Source organism: Lepisosteus platostomus, chromosome 10 (assembly GCF_059453375.1).
Source record: "Lepisosteus platostomus isolate fLepPlt1 chromosome 10, fLepPlt1.hap1, whole genome shotgun sequence".
In the NCBI taxonomy this organism is placed as follows: Eukaryota; Metazoa; Chordata; class Actinopteri; order Semionotiformes; family Lepisosteidae; genus Lepisosteus; species Lepisosteus platostomus.
Genome location: NC_142620.1, coordinates 4,187,169 through 4,198,292, shown reverse-complemented (window position 1 = coordinate 4,198,292; position 11,124 = coordinate 4,187,169).

Genomic DNA, 11,124 nt, shown 5'->3' with positions numbered 1-11,124 from the left:
TTGGCTAGTGAACATGTTATTTCACTTGCAAGAATGCCAACAAGTCATTTCTGGACAAGTTGTTAAGATGTGCAGAAATAACAGAGTGTGCTGAGACTGGCCTCCCAATAACCAACCCTGTAATTCAATCTGTAATTACAGCGAATGGTGCATAACAAACTAAGGGGGTTACCACTTTAAATAAAGACGCCTGACTTCAGTTAGAACACGCCATGGAGCCCGGCGTTGTTTTTAATGGCTACAGCAGGAGGCATAATGCAAGAGAAAGAGTGATCGGCCTTGAAGATAAGGCGCTGGGAAAAGGAGGTGTGTGGCGGTGGTGGGCAGGTTATGGAAAGATAAAGCTTACCGGGATACACTGGGGCAAGGCTTCAGGATGCACAGGCCTCAACACTGTCCCGATGACCAGAAATGGTCCCGCAGAGAAATGGCTGTCCTGAAAGCTGTCTGCTACTCATTCAGACATGCTTGTCAGCAAACCAATTCTAGCAAGTCAGTCAGGAAATCGGACCTTCAAAAGAGGGAGTTTAGTCACTGACAGACGATCGTGCACTGAGGGTGTTACGTAAATTAGCATTTATTTTAACTCCTTCTTCCTCATCGAAGGCTTTTGAAATCACCAGGTGGCATCCATGGATTCATTGCTTACAACCCCTTGATCAATCTGCGATTGTGACTGAGTGTCATCATGTGGGAAATTATTTCTAATGACAATCTGTGGTTTGGTGCAGCTCTGCTTTTAAAGGGAAATTCATGCAGCAGGTCTCAAGATTCACTGCGTCTCCATTTTCATTGTTAATACCAAGCACCTTCACACCCAGCATTCAGGTATTTCCCATTGACTGTGTTGTCCAAACCCAATTAGATAATTTTCTGGAATTCTCTTATTGCTTTTGGGTTTTGTCTCCTTTAGCAGGAAATAGTATGGTAAAGCAAAAGTACTTTCTTTAATTAAAGAAATATGTTTTAAACAGCCTTTTAAGACATATAACACGAAGGCTTGCCTTAAATCGCTATCAGCATATGTGTTGTTTTCTCAAAACATACGCCGCGAGGAGTGCTGTAAGCTCATGTGTAGTATCTGTCAGTGTTTCTGAGCCCTTTGGGCTTGAGTCAGTCCAGCTGTTAACAGCTTCCAGATGTGAAACGCAGGAAGTATAAAGAAGTCAAGCATGACATTGAGCACTCTCCCCTGCAAGTACTAAAACAATAGCAAGAACTCGGTGCAGTGGTCCTGAAGACTTCAGATACTCTGCACAATGAAAACGCCAATAATGTGCCCCGGAATACCTACATGTCTGTCTCAGTAGCCCTTCTCTTGACAACACTGAGGTTCTGAATGTTTTTCTCTAAGAGGTAGCACGAGGTCAATAAAAGGCAGTGAAACACTCTTGAGGGCTACATGGGGAAGTTCGACCAGCTTATACTGCCGCAGGTAAAGGACTGCCCTAAATCTTAACAGCGGTGCTCTGTGCTGATTTTATTTCTCATTAATGGTGAGGTGCATTGTGTGTGTTTTCCAAAATATTTTACTCTTAACCTTTCAATAAAAAGCATTGCTAGTGTTGAATAAAATCATTACTTTTTGCAAAACGCTAAGGAAAATGACAGCTTCCTGTACAATTCTGTACAGACATATATTGTTTATATAGTTTATGTCCTTATGGTTTAGCCCTAATAATAGATTAATGTTTTAATTTTGTATTAAAGAATACAGTCCTGTTTTTCACAAACTGTTCAAACAATTCAGGCAAAAATGAGTGTAACAATAGTTGTCACATTTCCACCCTGTAAATGAGTAATTGAACGCATACTTTAATTACCTTGTAGTTATGAATCTTTGTACCTGTACAATACTCTACAGGTATCTTGAGTGAGTGTATGGAAAGGCTCAAATGTCACATACTAGGGTATTAAGGATTTAACTTGCATTGCTCCTCATTAAAAGCCTTTTTAAATGTATAGTTGCAACAAGTAGACGTGCAATGTTAAACACAAGATTCAATTAAGTGTGATTCTGAATTTTAATCTTTCCTTAACTAAATTATCGCTTTCCTTAACAAGATATTCAATCACATCATGAAAGTTTTAAGTTGCATGTACAGTATGCATGCCTGTGAGTGGAAAGGTAAATTGTACCCTGAATAAAAAACATTTCCTTTTAATTCTTTTGTACATTTGCAGAAACCCCCATTTGGTGTTGAAATGTGATTCTTACAGCTGAAATCCCTTTAATTATCACATTATACAAGTGGCCAGTCTCCAGAGATGACAGTGCTATAATCCAGATAACCTAAAATGAAGAAAGAAAATAGAGGATTCATTGTCATGTTTGTGTGGCTGATTTAATAAAGGAATTAAATGCAGAACAATTGCATGCGGCCTTGTTAGTAATTCAAACATGCAGCTCCATTACATAATTCATATGTAAGATTCATAAATACATTTCTGAATCTTTATACCTGCTGTCCATTTAACCCTGTGAGACCAGAGAACTGAGCCAATTAGAAATATTTTGATATTACTGCATACTACAGTATATGTGCATAGTGTCTTCTCAAGATTGAACTGCATGTCCATGATCTTTTTTAGACACCTTCAAATAAGGGAAGTTTTAGAATCAGTGTGGGTTTTTTTAATAAAAGTAAGAATGTGCTGTAAATATCTAAAACCGAGACAACTGTAGGTGATTTTGAGGAATAAAAACTGTGTCCCGTAAGTATAGTATTCATTCAGAAGGTGCTTTAAGCTGTGCAGAGAACATTTCTTATTTCCTTTGTTCTTGGACTACATCTTCGCAGATTCGGTATGCCTGCTCTGAGCAGTAAACCTGCTAATTGGAATCCGGAGGCATAATTTCCTCACAGAGTCCTGCAATTATAATGGATCTTGCCAGGGAAAATGCAAAAAAAAAAAACAACCAGTAAGGGCACTTGAGTGTTATCCAAAGCGCTACACTTAATGCAACAAAAAAGTGTTACTGTGTCTTTTTCTTATTCCAGGAAATAAGAAAATGAATTGTGTCACCTTGTACATACAAGGCGACGCTTCCCCACGCTGCGATTAATTAGAAAGGATGCAGTTCTCACCCACACCTCCCAGACAGATGGAGTGTGTCTGTCTGAGTTCATGCAAATCAGCAGAGGCCTTCACACGTCTGCCAGGACGCCGGTGCTGAGACTGGAGCGGCAGTGTGGTGACTGTGTGGAGGCCCGTGTCAGAGGCGGGTATTGATACAAAGGTAAAGAGCGATTGTCACAGCGCAGGGATATGGGGCAGAGGTTTCCTACTGGCTTGACAGCTCAGGCGTGCTCTGCGGATCAGCCTCTGAGGGGGAGGCAGCCAGTGATTATTGCAGACTTCATCTGAGTGGATTTCACAGGAATTCATCATATCCCATGCAGCTCTACTACATATTGGAGCTGACACAAAAAGTGAGAAACTGGTGCACCAATTGAAACAAAGTGGAATTTTAAGTAGGCCAGATTATGTTGAAATGTAACCTTGGTTTAATGTCTTATCTGAAGGAAAGCACCTCTAGTGTCAATCCCCCAGTTTACCCTTTGTGAAGGCTTGTGCATTTATTATACTTTATCAGAAAATGTATACTCAGGGACAGATATTTATATGTTCCCTGATAATTGCGAGTATTAGACCAATGACCTTATTGGTTATTTTCTTTCCACAAGTTTTGCTTCAAAAACCCTTTGTGTTACTGATTTACAATGATTCACAACGTTGTCAGTATATGCCTTTATATTGTCTTGACAGCAGTCCTACTGCTTTCTAGGCGGAATGCACCAGATCTCAGAAGCTAAATGATGCCAGTCCCGGTCGGACATGGGATGGGAGAGCTCTAGAGGAAAAACAGGTTGCAGTCAGTCAGTGGCTTTCTTCCCTCTGGACTAGAATTAGCAAGCCAGTGCCCCAGTATGATAACTGGGTACACTGTGCTGTCCTTCATACGAGACCTGGGGTTATTAAAGATCACGTGGCACTATTCACAGGAGGAGGTGTGCTCACTAAATTCCCCTCCTGACTTGTTCTCTCTCCTCTGCCTGATTTGCTGTGTTGAGGGGTTGCTGAAACACAGTACTGGGGGCTTCAGTGGTGGATGAAGCCAGCCATCCTTCAGGATGAAAAGCATTGGGTAAATGCAAGGAATTATAATTATTAAATAATTTAATTTTAATATTTCATTTTACTTTGTGGATATAAAATCTTATTCTTTTTTTTCCCTGTGAAGATTTGAGTAAACCTGGACAGCAGTGTGTATTCATTCCCAGTCCTTGGCTGTAGTGAACTGAGCTTAGTGTCTGGCACAACAGCTGTTTCCAGATGTTCCTGGAAAAGATTCCTCCACTATTGTCTGGCTTATTACTGTATATCACCTGAGCTGGAAGATTCTGGAGTAGAGGAAAGACTACGAGAGCAAGTCAGCTGGAGGAGCAGAGTTAAGTGACATTAAATAGGAAATATTCAGCCCAAAAGAAAAAGAAAAACAGCCATTATAAGCCCAGCTCCCACTGAGGCAGCTGTTGTCAGCAGCTGTGTACAATGCATTGCATTGACTATCGATTCACAAAGCTCCTTTTATTTTCCAGGGCCTTTTCCAAGAGCCTGAGAGGCTGATGTGTCTTGGGGCTGCTGTGAATTAGACACAGTATAAAATAACTAGAAAAATACAGTCATGGTAACTTTGTCCTCGCTGTCTTGAAAGGTGTAATATATATTTCTTTACGGTTTATGTATATTTTATTTAAGCTTTCCAAAAAATAATGCTAAGTGAAACCTGGACACGTTCTCTGTACTTCACCGGGTGTTATATGTTGCTCTGGGGTTATTTTTGGCTCTGTTTAGTTTTAATGCTCGAGTTATTTGCACAATCTTTCTCTCCAGTTACCATCTGCTAGGTAATGAAGACATTAGAGAAACAGAATGGGGGAGGGGAGTCAGGGAATAGGCAGGGTTTTACAGGCTCTTGTGCGGTATATAGACAAAGTTCGGCTGTTTCTGTATTAACATTTGGAATATTAAAATATTAAATATTTTAATAATATATCTTCTCCCTCATTGCATACAATTTTTAATCATTCATTGGTTTACAACCACAGTAAAAAGAAAAATCTGAAAAGTTCAATTCATGTATCATAATGTGGTTTTGAAGCGTAGTTGTTATTAGCAAACAGTGCGCGTACTGGCACTCAGAACAACCCGTCCGACAGCTAGGTGTCATGCTCCTCCAGTGTGCACTGGAGTTTGGCACTTGTGGACATGTGCTGCATGCCACTGGCCATCAGCTGATGGCAAGTTTTCAAAAAGCACTGACAACCAGACAGGAGCTATTCCCTTGATTGGTCTTTCTTGGGAATTGCACACATTTTATCCGAGGCATGGACATACCGTACATAAAAAAAAATTCTCTATTGTAATAGCACTATCAAAAACCGACAAATTCCCAAAGACGATAATGACATGCGCGCATCGAGAAAAAAGACATTGTACATGAAGGTCATGCCTATAGTAGCCGCTCCTTCTTTACTGTTGATGATATTCGATTTCCAGGGACATCTGTGAAGTGTACCTCTAAAAGAAGAGCGCTGGAGGCACTTATGATAAATAATGTAACATTCCTGGGTCTCGTGACGACTTATAAAGATGTCAGGAAATAAAAGCCCTGTCATACCTTGGAAAAAAATCTTAATCTATCCGATTCTAACAGAGGCACTGGTGATTGAAGAAATCCCAAACCTGTCCCCCCCTGGGCAGCCTCGCAGGCTCCTGCTGTGCTGTTTCAGGCACTGGTATCCCAGAAAGCCACAGGCGTTTTTAGACCCACTGCAGCTCTGGTTAGAGAGGCAGCCACAGGCCTGCTCCCAGTTCCCAGGTGCCCAGGGAGAAGCCAGTGGCCTGTATTTACCTGTCTCTCTACACGGAAGACAGCTAAGGCCACTCCTGATGAATCCACAGCACTCAGAGCCGTTCTTTCAGGCTCACAAAATACTTACAGGATTTCACTGGAAACAGACAGTATCAGCAAGATGGCTGAAAAAGGCACAAATTTCAGTCTCAAGATTGAAATGTCTGGAAATGAAGAAATATCTCCAAAACAAAAGACACTCAGTATTTCAGAAATAATTTTTAATTTTTATAGAGCATACTACTCATTCCCGGCCGTATGAATCGAGGTGGTTATCAATAAGGATTGGGATATGGAAAACGCTGGAAATATTTGAAAAGACAACTTTTGAGAAACTAAATGAGTGTAAATGAAAGAAAACATGTTTGTATGCAGGTCTTACTGAATAATTTAATGTGAGCAGTATAGCTGACAGGTCTACATAAAGTGTGCAATAGGATAGTGTGTAGTACAGTACATTAGTATTTGATACAGAATACTAGGCTCTGGCAAGAATTCCGAGTCTCTCAGCAGCTTACATCTTGAAAATGGACTTGAGTCTTATGATGGATGAATGTATCCGAATGCAACAGTGGGGAAAAAAATCTGTCTGCCCAGAACTGAATAGACACTTTAGAAATTCAAGCTTGGGGTCAGGAAAAATGAATCTGGTCACCGAGATCGTTTGAGATTTAAGTGCAACCCTTCCACTTTAGGAGGGAAGAATAGAAAACAGCAACGGAGGCATGAAAGAGGCTTTATCTGTACACTCTGGTGGAATGTGTCACAATCATGACTGAAAAAGTGCAGGATGACCATGCAGTAATCATCAAACTAGATTTATTTTAGACAGTTAAACTTTAATGGAATTCTTTTATATTTAAGAGTTTTATCTGACAGTACAGCATGTGATTTTACCACCTGTCATTGTTTTAATGCAAATGTTGCCTCAGTTCAATTTAGCAGTACATGTCAGAGATTCAGATCCTTTGAAAACCTTGGACGAGAGCCATGTTCTCTCCATCACCTCTGCACTCAGCTTGCCAGGATTGCTTAGAGGATGTTTTCTGAGCATCTCGGTCGTTTCTGCATTTCTTGTAACAGACGGGTTGATCTCATTGCTCCCAGTTCGGGAGGGCCCCTTCATTTGGCAGAAGCCCCCTTCTTATTCCTTGAGCCTCTGTGTTCACTCCACAGAAGCAGTCATCTTTCTTAATCATGAAAAACTGCTGACCTGAGTTCGTGTAATAAATAGTAAGAAGCAATCAGATGTAGTTCATTGAGCATACAATATTGCATGGCTGTCAGCAGACCAACCTCCCCAGGAGGCTGGGCAGACTGCAGCCAAGCAGAACATTTTCCTACAAGTGTTAGTTACTCAGCAACACTCCCTGCTCGGGCTCCCTGGGTGCTCTGAGAGGACACTGACAGAATCAAGTGTCAGGGAGCTAGCAGGGGGATCTCGAGACAGCCAGGGTATCTGGGTGTCTGCTCACTAAGATGAAGCCCGTTGAAATTATAGTGACGCAGGAGAGGAGAAAGATGTATGAGTCCCGGCAGTGTGGAGTACTCTTGGATAATGTAAATACTGTAGTTTGTCTTAGTTTTTTCAGTTATTATTTCGTACTGGTGTACTGATATTTAAATATAAATAAACGGCTTGGGAGGGCCGAGGGTTAGGGAAACTCTGACAATTGCTCAGATTGTTTTTTTTAAAGGCACTATATATATATATTACTAGAAGAGCAAATGTTTTTATCCAGGGTGACTTACAATTCCATAAATAAATACACTAAGTGGATAAAATTGATTTCATCATAATGCAACAGAATTACAATATATCAGCATCAAGGTGATTGCTTTAACAACTGAACTGGATGTTTTTTTTTTCTTCTGTGCACCATCATTTGTTAAAATCTCACTGCAGCTGGAGAGTGAAAACAATGGTATTGGAGTATAATTAACAGCTATTCCTCAGACCCAGGATCAGAATGGGGGAAATTCAGATACTGTATGTGAACACAAATTCAAATGTGAAAAGCGAAAACACCGGCAGCAGAGTTTTTGAAGAAAAGTAAATACAACTGGAATGTGAAAAATAGAATTATAATGCTGGATCTCTTATTCATGATGAAGGGCAGCAGGGCGCTACAGTGGTCAGCATTGTCGCACTGGGGCTCTGGGTTCAATTTCACACGGCGGGTGCTCTCTGTGTGGAGTTTGTTCACTTGGGGTTCCTTTGGGTGCTTCAATATCCTCCCACAGTCCAAAGGCATGCTGGGAGGTAAATGGGCTTCTGGGAAAACTGGCCCTGGTATGTGAGTGTGCCTGTGCTTGCGTCTGTGTGCGCCCTGTGGTGGACTGGCGTCCTGCCCAGGGTGTGACCTGCCCTGTGCCTGTTGTCAGCTGGGATGGGCCCCGGCCCCCTCGCGGCCCTGAATTGGACAGATGGATGATTATTAAAGTTCCTGCCTCGTGGGGAGGGGCTGCGTATTGAGCCGGCAGAGCGGACAGCATGATGACCCGCACGGTCACAGGAGAGATGTAGGTGCGTGACCTGTCATCCGAGCTGCCTTCTCGGGTCTCCTGGTGAAAGATTCACGAGTTATTCCTTTATCTGCCACGTGAGTGGCGAGAGACACTGCAAACGAACAGGTCAAAAGCACATTGAGCTGTAAGTGAGACTTCATCTTTCTGTAGTTTATGTTTTCGACAACACATAAACTGATGTTATAATGTTATCTATTAATGTGCCTAAATTAATAGGATGCTTAAAACAACTTTTTGTCGGAAATTTATTTTGAACAAATATTTTTAGATATTTAGCTAACCTGACATAAGGGAGAAACATTCACTATGCTGACTATCATTTCTCATCAACAGGCCTTCTGTGAACGTCACAGGACACTAGCCTGTCTAGCCACTGCTGGGGGCCATATACTGTAAGATGTACATCCGTGATGCGTGCTTGGCACAGGGCTGCAGGTGCTGTTTAGGGGGATTCTGTCCTACTTCAGCCTGGACAAGCACGTGCCTGTTCGTGGTCTCAGAGCTTGGGGTAACATCATCCCTGCTCATCCCCACTAGTGTTCACCCTGAACGTTTTTCCCCCGCTTATAGAGTGAGAGCTGGAGCTTTCCAACGCAGGGCAATATTTAACTGAGAAGCTGTTCAACTTATTTCAGCACAGTTCAGGAAAAACATGGGTCATAATTCAGGTCCTAGAAGGGAAACCAGGGACAATACATGCAAATGAATTTTCAAACACCTTGGATTTTAAAGGTCGTTCGACTTAAAAATTCAAAGTGAAGAAAAGCTGCTGGTTTCAATGGGTCCCTAGAGTGAAATCTCTGGATTTTAATCACCCAAAGCATTTTTAATGGCAAACAAATCAGCAGGATGAATTGCCGGGAAGAAGGAGAAAAATATCTCACCATGACAACATCTTCCTGTCCTTGAGCTGCTGGTGTGGTTTAATCACAACAGGCTTAACACCTTGCACACCAGCCTCGTGAATCGGGAACATCAGCACTGATTATGATGTTGTGTGAATATATTCAACAACTACACCCTCCGAGCTTATCATTACCATCTTTTCACTGCCTATGATGCCTCTTATAAAATGCATTGTATTGTGTCTATGCAGTATAATCATACAGTATATGTTTGCATGAGATGAGGAACTTTCTATGTAGTGGCCCATGCTCACAAAATGTGTTTACAGCAATACTGTTATGCTTTTATATTTATATTTGACATGATGAACTTGTGCATATTGAAAATACGTTCGAGATAATGTTTCCATTTTTTCTGACTGTGGGTTGAGTATATACACAGTATGTTCCTAACAGGGGTTATTGTTATTAATGGGAAATAAAACATTAAGTGTCCTTGTATGATTTCACAAATGTGGCCATTTCATGTTTTAGATCAGCTCTATCACCTCTTTCTAACAGATTCTGTGGCTTGTTAAACCTGACTGTATCAGGTTCCCTGTCATCCTTGCATTCAAACCCACCCTGTAATTACTTCACTCAGTGGCATTTTAAGTATTACTCATGAATGTGTTTAAATACGATAGCTTTGCAGATCGTCAGTTCTGGGTGACCAGTTGTCAATTGGGCAGTGTTAAAAAAGTGGTATTGTTGTCGACTGAATGGCTTTACTGCAGCTGAACTGTTGTGGTGAAAGTCTCCTAACACAGCAAAACACCACAGCATCCCACGAGTCTCCTTCAATGTTTTTGATACTTTCAAGTGTTTATTAATTATTAGTTAATTAGCCTGTGCACTTGAAACAGTTCAGTTAAACATGCATTGTGCACCACCGGTTTAGAGTAAATGGAATTTGTAACAAATGTTAGGAATTATGGCACCCAAATGTAATCCAGCTTGTAACCCCCCCAAAATGACATTTCCCCAAATGCCCGAATAAATCTCTTTTCTTCTCACTCATTTCTTTTGCATCCCACCTCCACCTGGTTAATTTTCCTCTGCAGGGGATCCTAACTTGTCGTGAAGCCAGGTGAGACTCTTTATGGTTGACGTTTTATTTAATAAACGCCCATTGCGCATGTTCTGATGGGGTGTCATTGTTCCTGGGGAGAAGTGGCATTGGGCCAGGTGTGTCATGCAGCCCTTTTCACTGGCAGGGGCATTACCAGCGTCTTCTCCTTGGGCCCAGAGGATGCAGGATCATTCATGTGGGCAAGAGGCGGCAGGAGCTTTTCTTTTATTCATGCGTGTCCACTGAAAAAAAGAGCCTTTCAGAGCTGCAGTAATTTGTATTATACAAGCTCACATTATGTGACCATTAATTAATTTTATGGTCTCAGGACTTGACAGTAAGTAAGCTCTGAAGGACTGCCTGGATGACCACAGCGGTAGATCGGTTTTGTGTGCAGGACAATGATGGCGCTTCACAGATACTGGGCCTTGGCTGACGGCCCTGGTTACTACAGTAATGGTCAGTGGTCAGAACTCTTGCTCTATACTAAAAGACTGTACTGTCTGTAAGGAACACATCTCTTTCAAATTGTTTTCAATGTCAGCTTGTTTAGTTCTCAAACATTCTGTTTACGTTTGATCATATTCATGCACAACATGAAAAATGTTCTTCACAGTGTATGAGTAAAACAATGTCTACTGCCCACACATCTTCATTAAAAGTTGCCATGATAACCTTTACAGGCTAAAACAGGCTATTATAGACTTTTACAGGCTAAA